A 20,892-nucleotide genomic window follows, 5' to 3' on the forward strand; every position below is an offset into this window, starting at 1 on the left:
TCAATACCAGCAATAAAAGACGACTCTGATGCTGTGCTTATGAATAGCAAATATATCTGTTCTCAATTTCAACATTTCTATAAGAAACTATATTCATCATACAAACAGGATTTACATCTGTTTAATCCTTTTCTTCAAGGTTTACCTCAAGCCATGCTATCAGAAGAAGATAATGATGTACTTTCAGCGCCTATTCTACAAACACATATAGAGGAAGTAATTCACTCTATGGCCAAAGGAAAATCACCATGCTCAGATGGTTTCACCATAGAATTCTATCAGGACTTTCAAAACATTCTTCTCCCCTTCCTTTTACAATATATTACACATCTTATTGAGGAGGCATCTGGAACCTTTACTGAAGCGATAACTGCTGAAGCCAGAGAAAGATCCTCTACTGGTTCAAAATTTTAGGCCGTTATCCCTCATCAACGTAGATGCTAAGATTTATGCTAAATTGTTGGCCTTAAGAATGCAATCTGTATTACCCAAACTTGTTTACAGTGATTAGAACGGTTTCATGCAGGGAAGACTATCTAATGACAACATGAAGCTTTTTACTCACATAAGTATACAATCTCAGCACAGTCAATGGTTGCAACAGCTTTAGATGCAGAAAAAGCCTTTGACCATGTACAGTGGTCATTGCTATTCCGAGTGATGCATTGGTTTGGTTTCCATGACAGATTTATTAAAATGTTTGAATACTATATTCAAACCCTTCTACTAAACTTCGAATCAACGACTTATCCAAGAGCTTCCATCCTAAAAGGCAAAAGGCAAGGGTGTCCTTTATCACCATTACTTTTCAATCTAGCACTCGAACCGCTTCTAATTGCCATTAGGTCCAACCCAGACATCAGAGGATTTCAGATTGAAGACTTGTCTATAAAGTTATTGGCTTATGCAGATGATGTTTTGATTAATTTAATGCTGAACTGGATACCTATTATTCTACAGACAAGGAATATGCAAAAGTTTCCGGTTACAAGATGAACCTTTCCATAACCAAAGTTATTCCCTTAAATGGATTATCCTGTAATGACATCATCACACGTCTGAACTTATAATATTCTCCAAGTAAACTGAAATACCTGGGTGTTTACTTTGGCACGTCAACTGAAGAGATAAGAAATTATAACATAGATCCTGCCCAGCGGGAGCGGACCGCTGGGCAGGATGGACCTCTGGTCTGACTCAGCGGAGGCGACTTCTTATGTTCTTATCATATCACTCATATTATCAAATCTCTCATGGAATAGTGGTCTCCTTTAAAACTCTCTTGGTGGGGCTGACTAGATACCATAAAGATGGTATTGGCTCTAAAAATAACTTATATTTTATCAATTTTATATTTTATAATTTATCATTTCTATTTCCCATCTCTATATATGCTAAGTTTGAGTCAATGATGGTTAAATTCCTCTAACAACCAAAGTCTCTCACATCGCTTTTAAAAAATTGAAATGCGCCAAGGAAAATGGTGGTGTGAATTTTTCTAGTATATATGACTATCATGTAGCATTTCTCTGTCGACAAGGATCTCAGTGGTTATTAGAACCACAATCACATTGTTTATCTAAATGGTTGTATCTTGAACATAAATTATTCAATAAATAATTTCTGATACATTTGTCTATCATGTCGCTTAAGAATATATCAAAAGACAATGTAATTCTCTCAACCAAATCTGCCTTATTGGAATATGACAACTTCGCCATCGTCAAGGAGAATAATACTAATATGGTCTCCATTTGGCATAATCCAAAGTTTAAAATTCATGGTCAATAGAAAGAATGGAAATCGAGGTGCAAATTGGGGTGGTCAATTAATCACTTAATGAATGATAACAAGCTAATGGACTTTTCAACACTGGCATCAACCTACCTGCCAATCAATCCTACAGATGGTTACTACTCCATCATTGCATCTCAATTTATTTATAGAAATACTCACCATCATTGGAAACTCCCTCTATTTTACAGTGGTGTAAAGATCTCAGTTTTAGAAAGCGTGAAGCATCCGCTTGGTAAAAAAATGTTGCAAAAAGCCAAATTTTCAGCACCAACAGCTTTGTATGATGTTTGGATGAGAAATACAAATACCTCATATTCTATACAGGACTAGCATGACATTTGGTTATCATCATTCAGCTTTAAAATCATCGGCAGCAATGCAAACAATGCTTTTCCTCTATCATAGACTATACTAGGCTCCATACAAGCTTTCAAAAATCAATACATCTGGTTCCAATGTATGCTGGTCATGTAATAACCCCATTGGAACACTGGATCGTATGTTACTTCATTGTACTCATTTGCACTCATACTGGTATGAGATTTGGTCCACAATATGCAATATTCTACTTATCAAGGATACCCTATCATATTCAGCAATATTATTTGGTGAGCCTGCTATTAAGAGTGTCTTAGATAAATCTCCCTCTCTTTTACTAAGGTGTGCTAGCCAATTTAGCGCACGCTAAACGCTAACATATCCATAGAGTATAATGGACGTGTGAGCATTTAGCGCGTGCTAAATTAGCACGCCTTAGTAAAAGGACCCCTCTGAGTCCAAATTGCTCAGATGCCCACTGGTAATTGTGCTGAAAACTATTATGTCTAACTGGAAAGACCTTTCTTCGTTGAAGTATAATACTTGGTGGAAAACTGCCTTTATGTTAAATTTGAAAAAGTTGCAGCTGAAAAATCGAATGCATTCTCATCATTTAATAAAATATGGTCAGGGGTTATGGAATATTGTGCGATACCTGTTGCATCTCACATGTAAGTTAATACAATCTACTGAGTAACATACTACATATATTCTACATGATGTAATCTTGACTGTATTTGGAGGATGTATTGTGTTATTTTCAATGTAAATATGCTTCCTGCAAACCTACTGTTTAAGCATTCTGATGTTCTTTTCTTTTATTACAAAATAATAAAAAATTATAAAATAATAAGATTGAACACACATAAAAAATAGGCACCCTTTTGGACTTCTCAAATAGCTATTCTGCTATAAAATCAGGCCCAATAAATCAAATGTAAGACACAGCAGCAGAAAATATATTATAGCAATGCTTTCTGCCTAATTATCTGTAGGGATGGTGGGATAACTGAATAGTGTAATTGCTTGTCTGAAGAAATAAACTTTGACAGCACGGCAAATCAAATTTACAATGTCTTGTATTATAGTTTCACAGTAAAAGAATAGCAATCACACAACAAATACTGTTTTCCATCACCTGCTACATCTCCAACTATTCTAAACAGGAAGGCTCACATACATATACAGTGGTACCTCGGTTTACAAGTGCACCAGTTTGCGAGTGTTTTGCAAGACGAGCATGCAAGATGGCAATGACATCCCTTACCCCGACTGGGCACTGGTCTCGCTCTCTCCGAGATTCTGAATCTGAGAATCTCGGAGAGAGCAATACCAGAAGGCTTTGAGCATGCGCAAATGCTCAAAGCCAGTCCAGCCCAGCCCAGCCCAGAAGAGGGAGGATCTCCGACACACCGCCCAGCCTAGGCCGCGCCAGAAGAGGGAGGATCTTCGGGCACCGGTGCTGGTGCCGATGCCCAGTCGTGGTAAGGGATATCATTGCCGTGCTCGGGGGGGGGGATGTAGGATCGCGATGGAGGGGGGCAGCACGAGCGGGTGGAGGATGCCGGTTCGCAGGGGGGGATGCCGGATCGCGGGGAGGGGTATGGAGCAGCATCGGTGGCCTCAAGGGGGGGAATGGAGCAGCGCCGGTAGCCTCGGGAGGGGAGGAGGAGGTGTGAATGCTGGGTGGAGGAAGTGTGGAACAAGGCTCAGCAAGAGGAAAAGGGGAGACTGCTCAAAATGGGGAGAGGAACAATGAGAGTGCAGGTGGCAGGAGTGGAGGTTGTATCTGGTGAATTTGAAAGGCTGTCGGCAAGAAAACTAGTTGTTTGCTGTCTGCTAGAGAAGGGGGAAAGGTGGAACCAATCAAAGCGAGTTTCCCTTACTTCCTATGGGGAATCTTGCTTTGATATACGAGCAATTTGGTTTACGAGCATGCTTCTGGAACGAGTTATGCTCGTAAACCAAGGTTCCACTGTAGTGAGATGGTTAACTTTTGCATAGATGCTGCATGCGGTACATTTAACCTTCAAATTTTTTTAGATTTCCAAATCCGAGCCAGGGCTATTCTAGCAGCTTTTAACTAGTATATTGTTTGTTTTGTTGACTTCACTGCCAAAGTTGGCTGTGATATAGACTCCTGGAACAGAGTACTGGAGCACTATGGAATTAGCAAAGAAAAAAACAAAGGACAGTGGAGTGGGTCTGAGATGCAACAAATAGGCAGAGCCCAATATCAGAGGATACACATTTTATTAAGCGACCAGACATAGCCTGTGGGGCTCATAATCAAAACAGAAATATGTCTAAAAAACGGCCTAAATCGGCACTTAGACAATTAGTGAGACAAGTTGTCCAAGTGCCGATAATCAAACCGGGTTTTAGACGTATCTAAAAATGACTTAGGCTTTCATAGTGCTGCAGTACGCCCCAAAATAAAAGGGGCGTTTTAGGAGGAGTGGTGAGGGTGGGATTTGGGCAGGACTTGGGCCGTCCTAGACTTAGTTGTACTGCATGTATAACTGAAAGTTTAACAACACTGCCTAGACAGAACTTGGACGTTGTGACTTAGGCCTTCTAAAATCAGGTCTAGGTCACAAGAAGGTATCTAAAGTGACCAGATAACCACTGAAGGGACAAAGTACAGATCCCTACACACTCCCCCAGTGAACACTGACACCCCCCCACAACCACCATAAAATTTGGAATAAAAAAGTACATACCTACCTCCAGAACATCAGCACCTGGCATAGGAAAGCCTAGTAGAGCTGCACAGAGGTGGCTTAAGTGGTCTGGGGGTGGGCTAATGAACCATGGAGAGGAGGACCCAGGCCCATAAGCCACTCTAACCAATCCATGTATGGTGAAACATGTGCACCCCCCAAAACCCTTATGTATTGCCATATAAGTGGTACCTGTAGCCATAAGGACTATTGGGGTTGTAGATTCTGGGGGGTGTTATGAGGGGATCACCATGACCTATAAGATTGTTGTGGTGAGATGTTTGTGTGGCACCCTTTTTGTGAAGTTCACAGTAGTGCCCTGTATGGTGCCCCACTACTCTGGTGCAATGTTTGGGTGTCCAGTCCATCACTTTGCTGACCCCACCCACATCCAAAAGGTCTTTTTCTAGACTTTTTGACTTGGACAAATTTTTGGTCGAAAATGGAGTATAAAGGTAGATGACTTAGAAGTCTGGATGATCAGACAGCTGGACATATAGTTAAACAATTTTCAAAAAAAAAAAATTTATATTTTTATTAACCTTTATGAACACAGTTACCATACTACTTTATCTTAAATGGAAAATAAAATTCTTTTTTCTACCATTGCTTTTTTTCAGTTGTGTAGATCCCAGTCTCTAGTTTCTATTTTTCTCATTTTCTTTTAACTCTCTTGCAGAATTTTCTGTTTGTTTCTCTCTCCTCCTTTTTCTTTCAGCTTTCTTTCTTTTCTGCCTCTGTCTAGATTAAATTATTTCTTGCCATCCAGTCCTCAATTTCCCTCTTTTCACTGTTTCTAATTACAGCTTACCACCTCTTTCCCTCCAATTTCAATTCCTCTTATTCCCCCAGTATCTTATTAACGCTATCCTCTTCCCCATCTGCCTTTTTCTTCACCCTTCCATCCAGCATGTGCCCTCTTTCTATGCCCCTTTCCATCAATCATTTATCCCTTTCTTCTCCCCTCTTACATCCATCAAGTCGTCCCTTCTGCCTGCTAAGCAAAGGTGGAAGGTGGTTTAGAGGCAAAACTCTAGTTGTGCTCCCGCATCCAGTGTCTTCCTCTCCTTTTTTTTCTCCCCTTTCACCCAGCGTCTTCCCCCTCTCTTTTCTCCCCTCTTCCATCCAGCGTCTGCCCCCGCTCTCAGCTGCAAAGCTGAGAGGTGGAAGAGAAGTGTGCAGATGAAGTCAGAAAAACTAAAAATACTGAAGAAATCCTTCTATTCAGTGTTCAGCCTGAAGTTTTGGTTTGGAAAGGCAAATAATCTAAAATCCAAATACAAATGCTTGCCAGGGCTATAGACAGAGGAATATCACTGTATTTACAGAAGATAGAATTCATAAGGGACTAACAAAACTAAACTTGGATAAGCAAAGGGAGCAGCTGGGATGTATCTTAGGTTACTAAAAGGAGGCCAGAGAGGTCCTGGCAGCTTCATGGATAGTTCTGTTCAATCACATGTTGGAGACAGGCAATTCCAGAGGACAGGAGAGAGATCAAGAGCCATCCTTCTTTGTAGAACAGGAATCAGGGGAGAATGGCTGCTGTTTCATAATGGGCTGCTTTGTTTGACATCAACAGTGATTAAGGGAGTCAGTGGCGTACCTAGGGTATGTGGCACCCGGGGCCCATCATTTTTTGACACCCCCCCCCCCCCCTCATGTAAAATTTTTTTTTTTTTTTTTTTTGCAATAACCATGAAATGGAATAAATGGTCAGAATAGAAACAGGCAGTGAAAATTTTCTTTTTTTTTTTTCAAAGTATTTTTATTGAGAATGGCAAAAGGTCCAGACAAGCAACCATGGTCTGTACAGAAACTTATACATTATCAAAAAGAACACAGAATGAGAGTAACAGCAACAACAAGCATGAACAAGCCTCTCCCAAGAGAAAATTGCCAATGAGAGGCATAGCAATACACAACAAAAGGCCAAAACTTGGGGCAAGCAAACAAATCCCACCCCAGAACCCACAAGAATAATAAGCCGGACTAGACCCTCAGCCATATTTTATAATGAAAAAAACCCCCACAAGCAACAACACCCAGACCGCTCACCAGACACACCAATCCGCACAACAAGCACCCAAGAAACACCCAGCCACCACCCAGACAAAACTACCAGACACACCTACCCCACCAAGCCCAGACCCAACCCCCCCTCCCCAGAGAGTGCAAGCGCAAAGTGGACCGTGAAAAGGGCAGCTGCAGAAGTGGAAAGCCCCAGATAAGTAGGTTAGCTAAAGAAAGCCCACAGATAGAAGAAATCAGGATAACAGAAGTTCCAACAAATGCTCCCACAGAAAATTTTCTTTTATTGAACCTCATTTATGTAACCATTATTCCAAACATAACATAACATAAATTATGTCTGAATTGTCATGACATCAGAAGTACATATGGAGTAGTTGCAGGTGATGCTTGGGACAGTTCTGATTATGTTAGTTTGGTTTTATGTGTTTTTTTAATAGAAGGGTTTTTATTTCTTTTTTTAAGGTTTTGTAGTTTGTGGTCGAGGTCAATAGGTTGTAGAGTTGGGGGTCAAGTGTTGCAGCTCGAATGGCTAGGAGGTTGTCGAACAGTTTTTTTCTTTTGACGTTTTTGGTTGGAGGGTGTGTGAATGGTGCGTGAGTTCTCCTATGTCTGTTTGAAGTGGATTGAATTATTTAGCTGAAGAAATTAGTTACCCCCCCCATTCCACACACATTAATTCTCTTCCATTTTTGTTCCCATTATAAAAAAACACTGATAAGTTCCCAGGAAAAAAATACATTAAAATAAGAAGTGAAAACAAAGGCCCCTACAGATGAGAACATAACATAAGAATAGCCTAACTGGGTCACACCAATGGTCCATCATGCCCAGTAGCCCATTCTCATGGTAGCCAATAGTGCTGCCCGATTCAGAGAAAAATATTTCATTCGATCCGATTCACCCTGTTGAATCGATTTTTCGATTAGATTCACTGTTAATGACACCGCTTTTTAAGTTTAAACAAAGTATAACAATAAATTTCACAACAACAATAAATTTCACAAAGTACTTTAAAAAAAAAAATCACATTTTTCCATTAAAGCAGTTCTGGAGACATTTGCTTGAACAGTCTTTTTTCCCAGTCCATAAGCAAGCAATATGAAAAAGATTTCCTTAATTATCTACTCAAACATTTTTGCTATTTACTTTCATTGTACCTAGACTATTATTCAGTAGAAAAAATTTAGTTTGTTCAATCAAGCAGAACATTCACTCATAGAAGTCCAATGTCCACACAGGATTTGATTGAACAAACAAATTTTTTCTACTGAATAATAGTTTAGGTATACTGAATAGCAAAAATGTTAAAGCCACACAGAAAAGCAGTAAAAGTCAATAGGTTCTCCAAGTGGGAACAACTGAGTGCACCAATCCAGGGCAAGCAGACGCTTCCCCCATGTCTTAATAACAGACAATGGACTTTTCCTCCAGGAATTTGTCCAAACCTTTCTTAAAACCAGCTACGCTATCTACTTTTAACATAACTTCTGGCCACTTCATTTTTAAGCTTAGATCTTTCCTTCCAAACAGAGACCTTGCTAGATGTCAAATACAGCACAAGGTAACTTCACATGGACTTAACTGTGCAGGAAATGAATCTCCTCATACACCCACCATATAGTGCAAAAATGTGCAAAGGTCTGTTTTTTTCTTTCGATCACTACATAGCCTAATGCCACACAAGCAGCGCTGTTACAAACATATTCTGAAGGTCAATGCTAAGGTTGACAAAGTTTCCTTCCTTGGACCAGAAGGAGATACTGACAAACCACTGGAAGAGATTCTAAAACAACTACCCAGAAATAACACCCAAAGACCCACTCAGTGTGTGAACCAGTTGAGTGGAGTGGACTAACTGGGGGTGGAAATGGGCCCAGAGTTTGCTCAGCAGAATTTCCCAGACTACCTCTTCCTCTCAACACACTGACATGCTACCACCACCACCAACACTAGGAACACCTCACCGAGTATGCCAGCAATGCTTATAAACTTTATAAAACACATTATTATATTTTCTTATAAAGCATATATTTTAACTGAACTCAGCCTTGCCATTCACAAAAATAGAAAAGTTCCCATTTCAAGCTGTCTCATGTACACTTTTCAAATCTAACATATTGTAATCACAAAACAGAAAATAAAATTATTTTTTCTACCTTTTGTTCTCTGATCAATATTCAAATCTTGTTGGTCCCAGGCTCTTGTTGTCTTGCTTGCCAGGGTCTCCTTTCTCCGTGCTAACCATCCGTCTGCCATCTCTGTTCTCCCCTTCCGTTTCCCTTCCCTCTCCCGGAGATCTGGCATCTTTCCTTTTTTTTGTCTCCATCCACAGATTCACCTTTTCTCAACTCCCCACCACCCCAGGATCCACCATCTCTCCCTTTCTGTTCCCAACTATCCTCCTATCCAGTATCTCTATCCCCCCTCCACACCATCCCCTGTTTCCAAGTTCTCTCCCTTTCTGTTCCTTCCCTCCCTAAATCCCATTATGCACCATCTCTCTCCCACTCCTCTGTTTTTAGACCCATTATTTCTAACCCCCAAAGTCTGGCATATGCACGTATCTTTGAACCCCCCCTTCCCTCTCTCCCTCTGTGTACTTTTACACCAGGACCCCCCTCCCCCGAAGGTCTGTCCCCCCTCCGAAGGGCTACACCCCACCCCTGAAGACCTGCACCCCCCGAAGGACTTTACCTCCCACCCGAAGGTCTGTCCCCCTCTGAAGGCCTAAACCCCACCCCTGAAGGCCTGCACCCTCCCCGAAGGATTGTACCCCCCACCCGAAGGTCTGTCCCTCCCTGAAGGCCTGCACCCATCCCGAAGGCCTGCACCCACCCCGAATGCCTGCACCCACCCCGAAGGCCTGCACCCCCGAAGGCCTGTCCCCCCCCTTGAAGGCCTATCCCCCCTTAAAGGTCTGCCTGTCCCACCCCCTTGTAGGCCTGTCCCCCCTTAAAGGTCTGCCTGTCCCACCCCCTTGTAGGCCTGTCCCCCCCTTGAAGGCCTGACCCCCCCTTGAAGGCCTGCCTGCTTGTCCCCCCTTGAAGGCCTGTCCCCCCCTTGAAGGTTGGCACCCCCCCAAAGGCCTGCACCCCCTTGTAGGCCTGTCCCCCCCTTGAAGGCCTGCCTGCTTGTCCCCCCTTGAAGGCCTGTCCCCCCCCTTGAAGGCCTGCACCCCCCCTTGAAGGTTGGCACCCCCCCAAAGGCCTGCACCCCCTTGAAGGCCTGCACCCCCTTGAAGGTCGGCACCCCCCCTGAAGGCATGCACCCCCCCTGAAGGCCTGTCCCCCCTTGAAGGCCTGTCCCCCCCCTTGTAGGCCTGCACCCCCTTGTAGGCCTGTCCCCCCCCCCCTTGTAGGCCTGTCCCCCCCTTGAAGGCCTGCCTGCCTGTCCCCCCCTTGAAGGCCTGCACCCCCTTGAAGGTCTGCACCCCCCCCCGAAGACCTGCACCCCCCCTTGAAGGCCTGCCTGCCTGCCTGTCACCCCCCTCCCCCTTGAAAGTCTGCCTGCCCGCCCGCCCGCCCCACCCTGAAGGCCTGATGCCCCGACCCACCCCGAAGGACCATTCGCCCCCCTGGCCTCCCCGCACTACCTATGAAGCAGCCGCAGCAGGATCGCGACGTCAGCTATATTTGCGCTACTTAGGAGCTGCTTCCTGCGTCGCGGTCCCGCCCCCTCCTCTGACGTCAGAGGAGGGACGGGACCGCGGCGCAGGAAGCAGCGCCCAAGCAGCTGAGGGATTGCTGACGTCGCGATCCTGCTGCGGGCTGCTTCATAGGTGTGCTGGAAGGTCAGTGGGGCGAGCGGTCCTTCGGGCGTGGGGGGGGACTGAGCGGCAAGGCCGGGAACACCCCCTCAGGGCTGGTACCCGGGGCGGCCCGCCCCCCCCCGCACCCCCCTAGGTACGCCACTGCACCGAACCAAACTGATAGAAGGAGAATGAGCTTCTTCAGGGATCTGACCCAGTTCTAATACCTCTCCGTCTCCGTGCCGACCGACCCCCTCAAGGACCGACCCTTGGAAACATGTTTTCAGGCTTGGAATCCAGTTAAAAGGCAATAGACGCTCTGTCTATACCTGGGACCAAACTGAAAGAAATTTGTCCAGCCCTGGCAAGTTCAAACCCAACTCAAACCAAATTCTGCACTCCTGGGGAAGGGGGAGGTTTTGCTTCTGAGAAAGTGCTCCTTAGTACATCAGAATCTCTGTCTGCTTCTTGGCACCAGCACTGGAGAAATAATGAGACGCCCTACTTTCTTTCTGCATGTGAAGCCATCTGGAGGGGGGGGGGTGTGTGTGTTTGTGAGTACCAGAAGGCACTGCGAGGAAGGAACGGGGTATATTAGTAGATCTGTGTGTGATGGAGGGCACTAGGGCCAGCAGGAGTGAGGTACATAGTTAGAGCTGTAGAGGGGGGGGGGGGGGGAGAAGGAGGGTGTCCCTATTGCAAGGGAGGAGTGAGGTTTTCCCTCGCCTTTTCTTCAGTCCTAAAGTTCACATTTTCTGGCTTTGGCTGCCTTCAGCAGTCATGCGACCGGGTAACAAAGCCCCCCTGACCCTGCACGCTGTCTGATTCGGCTGCTGTTGAACAGTTTGCGTGCCGGAACCCTTCTCAGGCTGAGTGGAATTTGGGTTATGAGCTGCAGGGAGTGGTTGTGAATTTCTCCGTGAGAACCTTGTGCATCCTCCTCCAGCTTGAGTTCCGATCCTCCCCGAGGCTGACGTATTTCCTGTTGCCTCAGCTTTCAACAGCAATCTGACCTGGAGGAGGGGAGAACAAGGCCTGGGAATGCATTTATCTGAGTTTGGGGTTTAGGTTTCTGCCACTTGGTGCTGAATGTAAGACGCGCGCACGAGGACGCGCACGCGTAGACGTCCGCACGTAGACGCCCGCACTAGACGTCCCCACGTAGACGTCCGCACTAGACGTCCGCACTAGACGTCCCCACGTAGACGTCCGCACTAGACGTCCCCACGTAGACGTCCGCACTAGACGTCTAGTGCGGACGTCTACGTGGGGACGTCTATTGCGGACGTCTAGTGCGGACGTCTAGTGGGGACGTCTATTGCGGACGTCTAGTGGGGACGTCTATTGCGGACGTCTATTGCGGACGTCTAGTGGGGACGTCTATTGCGGGCGTCTAGTGGGGACGTCTATTGCGGACGTCTAGTGGGGACGTCTAGTGCGGGCGTCTAGTGGGGACGTCTAGTGCGGACGTCTATTGCGGACGTCTATTGCGGACGTCTAGTGGGGACGTCTATTGCGGACGTCTATTGCGGACGTCTAGTGGGGACGTCTATTGCGGGCGTCTAGTGGGGACGTCTATTGCGGACGTCTAGTGGGGACGTCTAGTGCGGGCGTCTAGTGGGGACGTCTAGTGCGGACGTCTAGTGCGGACGTCTATTGCGGACGTCTAGTGCGGACGTCTATTGCGGACGTCTAGTGCGGGCGTCTAGTGGGGACGTCTATTGCGGACGTCTAGTGGGGACGTCTATTGCGGACGTCTACGTGGGGACGTCTAGTGCGGACTCAAGCTGGAGGAGGATGCACAAGGTTCTCACGGAGAAATTCACAACCACTCCCTGCAGCTCATAACCCAAATTCCACTCAGCCTGAGAAGGGTTCCGGCACGCAAACTGTTCAACAGCAGCCGAATCAGACAGCGTGCAGGGTCAGGGGGGCTTTGTTACCCGGTCGCATGACTGCTGAAGGCAGCCAAAGCCAGAAAATGTGAACTTTAGGACTGAAGAAAAGGCGAGGGAAAACCTCACTCCTCCCTTGCAATAGGGACACCCTCCTTCTCCCCCCCCCCCTCTACAGCTCTAACTATGTACCTCACTCCTGCTGGCCCTAGTGCCCTCCATCACACACAGATCTACTAATATACCCCGTTCCTTCCTCGCAGTGCCTTCTGGTACTCACAAACACCCCCCCCCCCCCTCCAGATGGCTTCACATGCAGAAAGAAAGTAGGGCGTCTCATTATTTCTCCAGTGCTGGTGCCAAGAAGCAGACAGAGATTCTGATGTACTAAGGAGCACTTTCTCAGAAGCAAAACCTCCCCCTTCCCCAGGAGTGCAGAATTTGGTTTGAGTTGGGTTTGAACTTGCCAGGGCTGGACAAATTTCTTTCAGTTTGGTCCCAGGTATAGACAGAGCGTCTATTGCCTTTTAACTGGATTCCAAGCCTGAAAACATGTTTCCAAGGGTCGGTCCTTGAGGGGGTCGGTCGGCACGGAGACGGAGAGGTATTAGAACTGGGTCAGATCCCCGACCCACCCCGAAGGACCATTCGCCCCCCTGGCCTCCCCGCACTACCTATGAAGCAGCCGCAGCAGGATCGCGACGTCAGCTATATTTGCGCTACTTAGGAGCTGCTTCCTGCGTCGCGGTCCCGCCCCCTCCTCTGACGTCAGAGGAGGGACTGGACCGCGGCGCAGGAAGCAGCGCCCAAGCAGCTGAGGGATTGCTGACGTCGCGATCCTGCTGCGGGCTGCTTCATAGGTGTGCTGGAAGGTCAGTGGGGCGAGCGGTCCTTCGGGCGTGGGGGGGGACTGAGCGGCAAGGCCGGGAACACCCCCTCAGGGCTGGTACCCGGGGCGGCCCGCCCCCCCCCCCCCCGCCCCCCCCCCCCCCTAGGTACGCCACTGAAGGGAGTCACAATTAAAGAGAAGGATGGTGCTTTACAGAAGAATCTAGCTTATATGTGTTTTTAGCAGAGCAAAACCATGTAGCCTAATAGAGCAGTGGACTGAGAACTAGGGAAGCCAGTCTTCTAATCCCATTGATATTGCTTGTTATTCTGGGCAAGTCACTTAACCCTCTATTGCCACAGGGACAAAGAGACTGTAAGTCATTAGGGATAGGAAAATAGCTACTAATCTTGAAAGTAACTTACCACTGAAAAGAGATACCTTGAAAACCCGACTGGCTGGGGGACCCCCAGGACAAGTTTAAGAAGCACTGCACTAAAACATCAATACACCCATTGTAAAACAAGCCATATTAGCACAGCTTGAGCCTGCATAGTCAATGCTAACAGGATTACTCAAAACACTGCTATCAAACTCATCTCTAAAGCACATCATTTTGATCATGTAACTCCTCTTCTGATAAAAGTGCATTGGCTGCCAATCAGTTACAGAATTACTTATAAAATTGCCTTCCTATCATTTAAAATTCTAAAAACTAATCTTATTAGACAAATTGTTGACTCCCTATGCACCTGCTGGACCACTTAGATTAGCTGATCAATCATTACTTTCCATTCCATCTTTGAAGATAATTAGTATTAAACGCCATGACATGTTTTCGGTTACAGCACCCCAAATATGGAATGCGTTACCTGCCTATATTAGAGAAGAAAAAATGGAGGAGATTTTCAAAAGCACTTCTTTAAAGATGCCTTCAATCTACCTTAAATTAATAGACAGGTTTGCTAGCTTTTCCTTCAAATTATTCATTTCTATTTCTTATCCATATTGTATTTTTCCTTAAGTGCCTTCCTATTCTATTCCTCTCAGAGCATGTAAATTGGTTTTTAAAAAAATTTGTGTTACTGTGTTTGTACATTTTTATTATCTGTTAATTCCCTTTTACTGCTTGTACATCGCTTAGAATTTGGATAGGCAATTTATCAAATTATAATAAAAACTTGAAAACTGAAATGTCTTTCATACCCACAGAACACAGAAACACCCTCATCTAGATGGAATAAGTAATCACAGACTAAGAACATAAGAATTTCCGCTGCTGGGTCAGACCAGTGGTCCATCATGCCCAGCGGCGGCCCCTAGGTCAAAGATCAGTGCCCTAACTGAGACTAGCCCTAACTGTGTACTTTCCAGTTCAGCAGGAACTTGTCTAACTTTGTCTTAAATCCTTGGAGGGTGTTTTCCCCTATAATAGCCTCCGGAAGAGCGTTCCAGTTTTCCACCACTCTCTGGGTGAAGAAGAACTTCTTTATGTTTGTACAGAATCTATCCCCTTTTAACTTCAGAGAGTGCTCTCTCATTCTCCCTACCTTGGAGAGGGTTAACAGCCTGTCTTTATCTACTAAGTCTATTCCCTTCATTATCTTGGACGTTAAAGTCATGTCCCCTCTCAGTCTCTTCTTTTCAAGGGAAAAGAGTCCCAGTTTCTCTAATCTCTCACTGTATGGCAACTCCTCTAACCCCTTAACCATTTTAGTTGCTCTTCTCTGGACCCTTTCGAGTAGTACAGTGTCCTCCTTCATGTACGGTAACAAGTGCTGGTGACTAGTGCAGTTGAGGGTGTACCATGGCCCGGTACAGTGGCATGATAACATTCTCCAATCGATTTGTGATCCCCTTCTTAATCATTCCTAGCATTCTATTTGCCCTTTCCACCGCCGCTGCGCATTGTGCGGATGGCTTCATCAACCTGTCAACCAGCACTCCTAAGTCTCTTTCTTGGGAGGTCTCTCCAAGTAACGCCCCGGACATCTTGTATTCGTGTATAAGATTTTTGTTACACCTTACATGTATCCACATTGAACCTCATTTGCCATGTCGCGGCCCATTTCTCAAGCGTGTTTATGTCACGTTGCAGATCTTTGCAATCCTCCTGCGTCTTCACTACTCTGAATAACTTATTATCATAGATAAAAGTTAAACTGAATCACCAAGAAGCCAGACCTTCCATATAATGCAACACCACAGAAACATTGATGCATGTCCCCTAATATTGTTCAAAATATAAAGATTTATGTAAATTAAAAAAAAACAAAACTGAGAAATAACAATCACTGGTCAAAGTAACAAATAAAACTAAAAAAAAAAAAAAAGGAAAATAAGATAATAGTGTACCATTTTATTGGACTAATAATATATTTTTCAGTTAGCTTTCGGAGGCCATGAGGTTGGCCAGCTAGACGGAGACATCCTGCAGGAGCTGAGGAGCCTGCGAGAAGAGGTGACGTGCCTGAGAAGCATCCAGGAAGGTGAGGCCTTCATAAGAACATAAGAAGTGCCATCCCTAGAAGAGACCCTAGGTCCATCAAGTCCGGCGATCCGCACACGCGGAGGCCCAGCCAGGTGTATCCTGGCATAGTTTTGGTCCCCATATCGCTCTAAGCTTCTCGTAAAGAGAAGTGCATCTAGGAGCTGTCACAAATCACCAAGCAGGCGCAAGACGAGACCATCCTCGAGACAACCAAACCAACAGCCTTGAAACCAACAATTGGGGTGCAGGAAGAGGCTAGAGACTCTGACTCCTGGCAGCTGGTTACCTCCTCTACAGGCAAACACAGAAGACCTTCCTCTTCTTTTTCTTGCAAACAGGGCAGATCCACATCAACCCCATAAATCACCTTGAAGAACAGATTCCAGCTTTTACAGGAAGGACCTGCCAATGAAGTACAATAAGTTATCCAACAGATGGCTCCGGTTCCGGGGGCAACAGATCAGCTCCTCCCGAATAAGCGCAGAGTGGTGGTCATTGGGGACTCCTGCTGAGAGGCACAGAGGGACCAATTTGCAGACCAGATATGCAATCCAGAGAGGTTTGTTGTCTTCCAGGAGCCAGAATCCGGGATGTGACCACCTGCTTAGAACGACTCATCAAGCCCCAAAACCACTTCCCTATGCTTCTCATCCATGTTGAAACGAACGACACTGCCAGGAACACCCCAGAGAAAATACCCGAAGATTTTGGAGCCCTGGGTGAGAAGCTGAGGCGGATGGGAGCACAGGTGGTTTTCTCCTCGATCCTTCCAGTGAGATGTAAGGGAAGAGTCAGGGAAGATCGTATCCAGAAGGCAAACGAGTGGCTACACGGATGGTGCAAAGAGATGAACTTCAGATTCCTGAACCATGGAGATACACTACTAGGACTACAGGGAGCAGACGGGCTCCACCTGACTAGAAGGGGTAAGAACGTCTTTGGACACCGACTAGCCCGCCTGCTTCGAAGTGCTTTAAACTAGGTAAGACGGGGGAGGGTACCCATCACAAACTGGTGTGGTAAGTAGTCATCCTGGTGGGGCAAGTTGCCACTCCAATTCTGAATCTGAGGTAAGTACACACATGGCAAACAGTACTGTAGGAACCACACTAACTCAGGAGGGAAAATTGCCACGGAGACTTAGCAAACATAAAGTATGGAGGGCTATGTACGTTAATGCCCACAGTTTAGGCAACAAAATTCTGGACTTAGAAACAGAAATGAAAAATGCCGACCTAGATGTGGTAGCAATATTCGAAACCTAGTTCACGGACTCCCATGGGTGGGATATGGTTATACTGGGATACAACTTAATTCGGCAAGACAGAGAGGGCAAAACAGGAGGAGGAGTAGCACTATACACCAAAGAGGACATCAAAGTTACCAGAATCGCAGATGCCAAGTACACCGGGGAATCCCTTTGAGTGAACCTAGCCAGGGGGAATGACAAATACCTGTATCTTGGTGTTGTATACAGACCTCCAAGACAACAGGAAAACATAGATTCAGAACTAATTGAAGATATAGAGACCATCACTCTGCGAGGAGACACGGTACTTTTGGGGGACTTCAATATGCCTGATGCCGATTACAACAAACTCTGCACTACATCCAGCGGCAGCAAAAGACTACTAACCTCCATAAGGGGAGCACAACTCAAACAGATGGTATTAGAGCCCACTAGGGATCAAGCGATACTGGACCTAGTACTCACCAACAGAGACAGTGTCACAGAGGTTTCGGTAGGCGATACGTTGGCCTCCAGCGACCACAACATGGTATGGTTTCACCTCAGGAAAGGTTTCACTAGATCAAACACATCCACGAAAGTCCTCAACTTTAAGGGCACCAACTTCAAAAACATGGGAGATTTCGTCTATCGGGCGCTGCAAAACCAGGCCACAACAGATAATGTAGAGGTAATGTGGTCAGCTCTGAAATCTACCCTACACGAAGCAACCAACCTCTATATAAAAACAGTAAGTAAATGGCGGAGAAACAATAAACCTCAGTGGTTCTCTGCAGAGATCTCGGACCTCATAAAAAAGAAGAAAAGAGCATTTATCTCCTGCAAACTTACTATTCCCCACCTGCTCCGCAAACATTCTCTCATATTTGTAATACAAGCACAATGTCTCCCACCAAAAGGAGAGGATCAGCCGATCATAATTTTTCCAATTCCTGGTTATCTGCATAGCAACCCTTTCATAATTAAAAGAAGTCTGCTTTTGTGTTTGTTAGCTGGGTTCTTTGGTTTCAGTAAAGTACCATATAAAACACTCTCATATGTCAATGGCAGAGGATCACCAAGTATCATAATAATCTTTCCCCAAATCGATTTCCAGAAATTGAGTATCAAGGGACAATAAAACAACAAATGATCCAGTGTCCCTACTTCAAGATGACAGTTCCAGCATCTCTTAGACTTTGAACTATCCAACTTTTGTAACCGAACTGGGGTCCAAAAATTTCTATGTAACAAAAAGAACCAGGTTTGTCTCATAGATACTGACGCTGTACATCTCATCCTCCAAGTCAAAATCCATGCCATTGAGTAGCAGAAATCTGCTGCTTTATTTCAATTCTCTAAATATCTTTTAAACTTGTTTTAGGTTTCTTATTCAAACATTCAGATATTAATTTGTACCACTTGGTGGCCTGATTGCATTTTGTACTGAAACTATGAATAATCCTTCCACACACATCCAGAATCCTAATCTAACCCCCCCCCCCCCCCATTCCCTCCCGTAATCCATCCCTCTAAAGTTCTTAAAAACTTGGGTGCATCTATACAGACCAGCAATTACCACTCTCCCCAAGCACCTTAATCTCCCCCCCCCCCCCGAAAAATTAATCAGCACCATTTAATAAATAATACTGAATATGAAATATAAATACCATTTATGATATGTTATATTTAACTAAAACAGCAGTTTAATTAACTTATTAAACTTTGATCTACAAATGAACATAGCACAATATACTTAATTTAACTCAAACATAATACAATAGTAAGACATTACCAAATAAAGTAATAACAATTCCTCTCTCTCTCTCTCTCTCTCTCTCTCTATATATATATATATATACATATATATACTGGTAATAGAATAGCTGAATTTCAGATATGCTTTATTCATTTGAGTCAGTCAGTTTTATTGATCAACTTATTTAATTAGTACTGACAGACATATACTAATCAGTACTAATTAATTAAGTTGATCTGACTGAAATGAATAAAGCATATCTGAAATTCAGCTATTCTATTACCAGTATTATTTTAAATATTAAAATGTTCTACCAACAGTTAAAAGATAGTTATTAACTCAGAATTCATAGAAAATTAATTTCAAACTCATAATAACCAATTCACCTCTTTATCCATTCACTCCATTTACATTCCATTCAAACTACTTTATACTCCCCCAACCCAGAAACTTCTAACCTCTAACCAGTTTATATTTCTCATGCAACATACAAACTCATATCCCAGAAACAAGCCACATACACAATCCAGAACAGATCCATGGGTGAACATAACGAATCTCCAAGCTTCCAGTGTCAAACTAGATGCTTCCAGACCTGTGTCGCTTACACAACATTAACCACAGAACAGGAAGTTCCCAATTACACATTCCCGAACCTGCAGACTCATGATCATCCTCATGGAAGGATTAATTCTTCGAGGGCCCCTAGGCACACAACTACACTGGGCCCCCTAGCCATACTCTGCCCCGCCTTTGCCCCGCCCCTGCCCCGCCCACACCCCACCCTGCCCCATTTATTTACTCGTTTTCTTATTTACTTATTTATTTCCACTTATTTTTCTTTTATTATATAATTCAAAACAAACAAGAAAGATTACCATACCAGTGCCAGTGTACAGTTTTAGTTCTTTTTTTTTTTTTTTTTTAATTATCTTTATTAGCAATTGCAAAGGGAACATACAACCAGGATCAAAACAAGGGGGATTGATATTGCTTTAGTTCTATATAAGCCTCTAGCATCTCTGAACAAAAAAGATGGAGTCGGTCTAGAGGAAGGCTACTAAAATGGTGTGTGGTCTTCATCAAAAGACATATAGGGACAGACATAAAGATTTAAATATGTATGGACATTAGATGCTGAAAATATATGCAAACTATATAATATGTAGAAATATTGACTGTTACTCAGATGTTAAAAAAAAAATATGAAATATTGACGCAGAACTGTTACTCAGATGTTAAAAAATAAAAAATATATATATAAGGAACCAGATAGTGTTATGTGCTAACACGGCACCTGAGAAGTATGCAATAAGCAAAACCAAAGGACCTGACCTACCAGCTAGAAAACATAATAAATATTGTAGCAAAAACTAGCTCTCTTACAGTGTGAACAAGAACCCTAAAAATATGGGGAACATCAGTGAAATATAATAAGAATTGAGGTCGCAAATAAGCCGCAGAGAAAGTCTTATGAAGTTGCACAAAACGTAAATAAATTTGCTGTCCATATGGATTACAGGGGGTTTTGAACTAACTCTGCTAAGTGCAAATAAAAAACCCCCAACATATATGTATTTAAACAACTGTATAAGAGTGCTGTGCATAATTAAAATACCAAGGACGCCGCTTGTTATGCCGGCTGTAAAAAGTGCACAGTTAAAACGAGAAAACATTTGTTATTTTTGTTTTGCTTTCTCTTATTTAGCCTACTTTTATTCTATTTTTACTATTTTATGTTATTTTTTTCTTCTGGTTTTTTGATTTGGTCTGGCTCAGTTTGTTTGGTAGCTGTCTGGCCGCTGACTCCAATGGTCGAGTCAGCCCTTCTGCCTGCCCGCTGTTCTTTGCTTGCCTCTAGCCCATCCAACCGGGCTAGAGAGGAGCTGCGGGAGCGACGTCGGCACTGCTGTTCATAAATGCAGTTGGCGACAGGGGTTAGGGAGAGCTGAGCACGTGGAGAGCATGAAAAGAAGAAGACTGACAGGAAGGAGCAGGAGAAGTGAAGGAGCCAGCCAGATACCCCTGCTGCTTATAAGCAGGCCACCTGAGACATATCGTCACCTACCA

General features: G+C 44.5%; 1 protein-coding gene across 3 annotated transcripts in view; it reads left to right on the top strand.

The window, feature by feature from the left end:
* SLC22A3 (solute carrier family 22 member 3) overlaps window positions 1-20,892 on the top strand; it is a 236,507-nt gene that overhangs the window by 128,165 nt on the left and 87,450 nt on the right. The window lies entirely within an intron of this gene.

Source organism: Geotrypetes seraphini, chromosome 3, assembly GCF_902459505.1.
Source record: "Geotrypetes seraphini chromosome 3, aGeoSer1.1, whole genome shotgun sequence".
In the NCBI taxonomy this organism is placed as follows: domain Eukaryota; kingdom Metazoa; phylum Chordata; class Amphibia; order Gymnophiona; family Dermophiidae; genus Geotrypetes; species Geotrypetes seraphini.